Source organism: Daucus carota, chromosome 1 (genome assembly GCF_001625215.2).
Source record: "Daucus carota subsp. sativus chromosome 1, DH1 v3.0, whole genome shotgun sequence".
Classification (NCBI taxonomy): domain Eukaryota; kingdom Viridiplantae; phylum Streptophyta; class Magnoliopsida; order Apiales; family Apiaceae; genus Daucus; species Daucus carota.
This window is the reverse complement of record NC_030381.2, coordinates 14,771,085-14,777,162: the sequence shown is the minus strand read 5'-3', so window position 1 is coordinate 14,777,162 and position 6,078 is coordinate 14,771,085. Positions and strand designations below refer to the sequence as shown.

The 6,078-nt window shown below is 33.6% G+C and overlaps 1 long non-coding RNA gene across 1 annotated transcript; it reads right to left on the bottom strand.

The window, feature by feature from the left end:
* Positions 1 to 568: 568 nt before the first annotated feature.
* On the bottom strand, positions 569 to 3,076 carry LOC135150811 (uncharacterized). Its single transcript, XR_010289124.1, has 4 exons — positions 2,812 to 3,076; positions 2,222 to 2,722; positions 1,274 to 1,323; positions 569 to 1,186 (listed from the first exon to the last, which is right to left on the bottom strand). It is a non-coding gene; the product is annotated as an uncharacterized LOC135150811 (long non-coding RNA).
* Positions 3,077 to 6,078: the final 3,002 nt, after the last annotated feature.

The following is a 6,078-nucleotide window of genomic DNA, read 5'->3' as shown; positions in this document are numbered from 1 at the left end:
GAATGAAGCTACAAGTTGTTTCCAACTTCAATCTAGTCAATAATAAAGCTACAAGTTGTTTTCAAGCTGAAACGGGTCAAGATTCACTACACCAAATATGGCCTATTGCAACACCAAGAAAACGTAATATTAGGCCCCAAAAGTGTTACAATATACTATATTGTTACATTTTTGTCAAAAATCAGCGTTGCGTTTACTGCCGTTGCAATAGACTCCTATAGTAACGTTTTTGATACTTTTTGCAACACATATATTGTATTGCAATAGCAAATTTATTTGTAACACTTTGGAATGTTATAGTAACACAATTATTGTGTTACAATAGTATATTGTAACACGATGTTGTAACACTATTTAAGGTAGATATGTTACAAATTTGCAACGTTTTTGAACCTATTGTAACATTGTTTCTACGTTTAGTTGGTCTCAGTCCTTGCAACGTTAAGTTGCAACGTTTTATCCATATTGTAACATTTTATTAGTCCATATTCCAATATCCTATTATAAATTTGAATATACCATTACCGAATCATATCAAACCAAAAATCACATTTAAAATTTCCTTGATTACAATTTACTAAAATTAAATAAGAAAGAAATAAAAGAATGAAAAATAAAAAAAATATGTCATTTTTTTACAAGGCAGGTCATAGTTATAATAATTTCTTATAAATGATCCATAATGGCTTGTGCACGTTCTTCGGCCTTTGATGGTTCTGCAGGATTTAGCTTAAATCCATGCCAACTTGCAAGCACTTAGCTTCATCTGATGACATTAATTGCATGGGCGTAGAGCAATTATGGGATGAGTGAACTGCTGCCCACCTATACTCTCCGTATCGCTTTTGTTGCGTGGCCACATCCTTCTACTCGATTGTTATTGCTGCCATTTCCGGGGAGGAAGATGCCTCTAGATAGTCATCTGGACAGGGAAAATTTTTAGAGCTTCTACTGCTTGTAACCCATCTCCCACAACTCCAACAGTAGCATCTAGATTGTCCGACTCACTTAAGCTGCTATTATCAGGATGAAAATGATTTTTTTTTCAAGGTATTCATGCATGTCATCGCCAACTTTAGTTCTCAAAGGATTCATTTTCTTTTTCATTTCAAGATCAAAACTCTCTTATGGCAGATTCCACCACCACCACCACTTGAAGCAGGAGCACGGGGAGGAGCTTGACGAACTGCAACAAGAACAGTAAAACCATTAAGAATGAAAAAACACGGCAAAGCGGCAAATAAAACAAAAATAATTAGACAAAAAACAGTACCAGGTGCTGGGGGAGGTGCCCGACGAGCAGCTGGGCGAGGGGCTGATCTTCTTGCAATGATTTACAAAAAATTAAAAAATTAAATGTCAAGTAATTAAAGCATCACTATGCAAATAGAAGAAACACCAAGCTTACAATCGTCTTAAAGGACACAGTAAAACACAACTCACAAATGACAGACATTACAAACACTTGTTATAATAAATTTAAATCTTTCAGTCTCAAAAACACCACAATTCCTATCCCCCCTCCCTCTCTCAATACATACACATATATCACCCTTCATGTAAAAGTATAATGCTAACTAAATTAAGTTAATTAACTTTTATTAAGCTCAAAGGCACCGTATTCAAAACTTAAAAATGTTACACACATATCCAATACAACAATGGATTGCAATTCCAATAATCTAAACAAATCCACAACCTCGAGTCCTAGCTAACTAACTACCATATTTCCTTTATAAAGTGGCCTCTTAACCATCAAACATGCCCTGTTAAACATTTGAGTGGGCAAGAATAGTATTAGTATTTATATATTTTAATAATACATTCACTTATCATAAAGTATATAGTCTATAAAATATGATCGTTGCCTCATTTTCATGATATACAAAGCTAGAAAACTGGAAATGTTGCTCTTGACCTGTAATGCTTGCAGATATCGAACACTAGTCAAAACTTCAATTATGTGCCAGAAGCATAATCTACATCCATCAACCATGTTAAGTATTAACACCCTCCTCATACTGTTACCATCCTTCATCTAACATAGATGTACATAACTATGACAAATGTAAAAAAGAATACTAGACATTGCTTGGAAGTTGTGCATCAGAGGTAATAACTCAGCCTCAGGATTTCCAAAAAACCCAAACATCAACACTTGAAATATATAGGTATATAGAGGGAGAGATAATAAATTCAAATGACTAGCTTAGGTATTTACCCCTGATAAAACAAAGTGTATGAACCTGAGGATGCAAGTCCAGTAAGATGAGGTTTTAAAATCATTGGAACCGAGACTCTCAGTTGCTCCCATTCTGCGATGTTGTCTCGTGTCCAAACTGCACCATACCTTTGGCTTCCCGGAAACTACAGAGTCTGTTCAAGTATATACAAAACTACAGAGTCTGTTCAAGTGTTCAGAAAACACACTATGACTATGACACACAAACTACTAGCAGATTATAATAGCACGTGTACGACAATATAAGCATAGAAACTGAAATATCATGGCAGAAACTAGGACAATTCAAATGAATAAAAACCAATTGGACTTTTAAATTGATAGACAGAGATGAACTTATTGTCAGTGTATGGACAGAGAATAACAATATCCTACCAGCATCTCCATTTTTCCGCTCTAACAATCTGATATTTATCCTCTTTCGCAACCTGAGATGAAGAAACACTAGCTTGCCAAACCATTAGAGTAAATTCTTCTTCTCTATCATTACAAAAAACCAAACACATTAATTATCCCGATAAATCAATACAAATCGAACATAATCGAAATATATATAATCAGTACTTTACCTCTATTAAAAGCTTTAACAGAATCGATTAAAACTCTAATCAGTTTTAGGGTTTTGCTCAAATAATTGTCCTAATCAATTTAGGGTTTCAGAAAGGAGCAGGAGATGGGAGACAGAAGAGCAGTTGGTGCAAGAGAGATGAGCGAAGAAGAAGAGTAATAGGTGCGAGAGAGATGAGTGAAAGAGAAGAGCGGAGCGGAGGGAGGCGATTCAGGAGAGGGCTGGGAGAGGAGAGAGCAGGAGAGATGTTTCCTTTTTGTATTTAATTTTTATTCTAAGTAAAGGAGCTTTGATACTAAAAGATTTTGCCCCAATATTTGGCATCCCGCCTAATATAAAAATTGAAATCCCGCCTGAGTTTTAGTCAAATTCGTTACAATGTATTGTAACACATTTTAAAGTATTGCGTTTGATCTGAAATTAGTTTTTAATACTTTTGTTTGTAACACTTTCTTATTTTATGTAACATTTTTCAAAATATTGCTATAGACTTGTAAAATTTTGATCTATTGTAACATTTTATGCAACACAAATGCATGTTGGGCTTCCAATAGCTCATATTTGGTGTAGTGATTGAAACTACAAGTTGATTCCAATTTCAAACAACCGAAAATGAAGCTACAAGTAATTTTCAGTTTCAAACGAGTCTGGAATGAAGTTAAAAGTTGTTTCCAACTTCAATCTAGTCAATCATAAAGCTACAAGTTGTTTTCAAGCTCAATCGAGTCAAAAATGAAACTACAAGTTAATTCCAATTTAAAACAACCGAAAATGAAGCTACAAGTAATTTTCAGTTTCAAACGAGTCTGGAATGAAGCTACAAGTTGTTTCCAACTTCAATCTAGTCAATAATAAAGCTACAAGTTGTTTTCAAGCTCAAACGAGTCAAGAATGAAACTACAAGTTGATTCCAATTTCAAACAACCAAAAATGAAACTATAAGTTGTTTTCACCTTCAAATGAGTCTGGAATTAAGCTGCAAGTTGTTTCCAACTTCAATCTAGTCAATAATGAAGCTCCAAGTGGTTTACAAGCTCAAACGATTCAAAAATAATACTACAATTTGATTCCAATTTCAAACAACCAAAAATGAAGCTACAAGTTGTTTTCAATCTCAAACGAGTCTGAAATGAATCTACAAGTTGTTTCCAACTTCAATCTAGTCGATAATGAAGCTAAAAATTGTTTCCGTGCACAAACGAGTCAAGAATGAAAGTACAAGTTGATTCGAATTTCAAACAACCAAAAATGAAGCTACAAGTTGTTCAATCTAGTCAATAATGAAGCTAAAAAGTTTTTCCGTGCACAAACGAGTCAAGAATGAAACTACAAGTTGATTCCAATTTCAAACAACCGAAAATGAAGTTACAAGTAATTTTCATTTTCAAACGAGTCTAGAATCAAGCTACAAGTTGTTTCCAACTTCAATCTAGTCAATAATAAAGCTACAAGTTGTTTTCAAGCTCAAACGAGTCAAGAATGAAACTACAAGTTGATTCCAATTTCAAACAACCGAAAATGAAGCTACAAGTAATTTTCAGTTTCAAACGAGTCTAGAATGAAGCTACAAGTTGTTTCCAACTTCAATCTAGTCAATAATAAAGCTACAAGTTGTTTTCAAGCTGAAACGGGTCAAGATTGAAACTACAAGTTGATTCCAATTTCAAACAACCGAAAATGAAGCTACAAGTAATTTTCATTTTCAAACGAGTCTGGAATGAAGTTAAAAGTTGTTTCCAACTTCAATCTAGTCAATCATAAAGCTACAAGTTGTTTTCAAGCTCAATCGAGTCAAAAATGAAACTACAAGTTAATTCCAATTTAAAACAACCGAAAATGAAGCTACAAGTAATTTTCAGTTTCAAACGAGTCTGGAATGAAGCTACAAGTTGTTTCCAACTTCAATCTAGTCAATAATAAAGCTACAAGTTGTTTTCAAGCTTAAACGAGTCAAGAATGAAACTACAAGTTGATTCCAATTTCAAACAACCAAAAATGAAACTAAAAGTTGTTTTCACCTTCAAATGAGTCTGGAATTAAGCTGCAAGTTGTTTCCAACTTCAATCTAGTCAATAATGAAGCTCCAAGTGGTTTACAAGCTCAAACGATTCAAAAATAATACTACAATTTGATTCCAATTTCAAACAACCAAAAATGAAGCTACAAGTTGTTTTCAATCTCAAACGAGTCTGGAATGAATCTACAAGTTGTTTCCAACTTCAATCTAGTCGATAATGAAGCTAAAAATTGTTTCCGTGCACAAACGAGTCAAGAATGAAAGTACAACTTGATTCGAATTTCAAACAACCAAAAATGAAGCTACAAGTTGTTCAATCTAGTCAATAATGAAGCTAAAAAGTTTTTCCGTGCACAAACGAGTCAAGAATGAAACTACAAGTTGATTCCAATTTCAAACAACCGAAAATGAAGTTACAAGTAATTTTCATTTTCAAACGAGTCTAGAATCAAGCTACAAGTTGTTTCCAACTTCAATCTAGTCAATAATAAAGCTACAAGTTGTTTTCAAGCTCAAACGAGTCAAGAATGAAACTACAAGTTGATTCCAATTTCAAACAACCGAAAATGAAGCTACAAGTAATTTTCAGTTTCAAACGAGTCTAGAATGAAGCTACAAGTTGTTTCCAACTTCAATCTAGTCAATAATAAAGCTACAAGTTGTTTTCAAGCTGAAACGGGTCAAGATTGAAACTACAAGTTGATTCCAATTTCAAACAACCGAAAATGAAGCTACAAGTAATTTTCAGTTTCAAACGGGTCTGGAATGAAGTTAAAAGTTGTTTCCAACTTCAATCTAGTCAATCATAAAGCTACAAGTTGTTTTCAAGCTCAATCGAGTCAAAAATGAAACTACAAGTTAATTCCAATTTAAAACAACCGAAAATGAAGCTACAAGTAATTTTCAGTTTCAAACGAGTCTGGAATGAAGCTACAAGTTGTTTCCAACTTCAATCTAGTCAATAATAAAGCTACAAGTTGTTTTCAAGCTTAAACGAGTCAAGAATGAAACTACAAGTTGATTCCAATTTCAAACAACCAAAAATGAAACTATAAGTTGTTTTCACCTTCAAATGAGTCTGGAATTAAGCTGCAAGTTGTTTCCAACTTCAATCTAGTCAATAATGAAGCTCCAAGTGGTTTACAAGCTCAAACGATTCAAAAATAATACTACAATTTGATTCCAATTTCAAACAACCAAAAATGAAGTTACAAGTTGTTTTCAATCTCAAACGAGTCTGGAATGAATCTA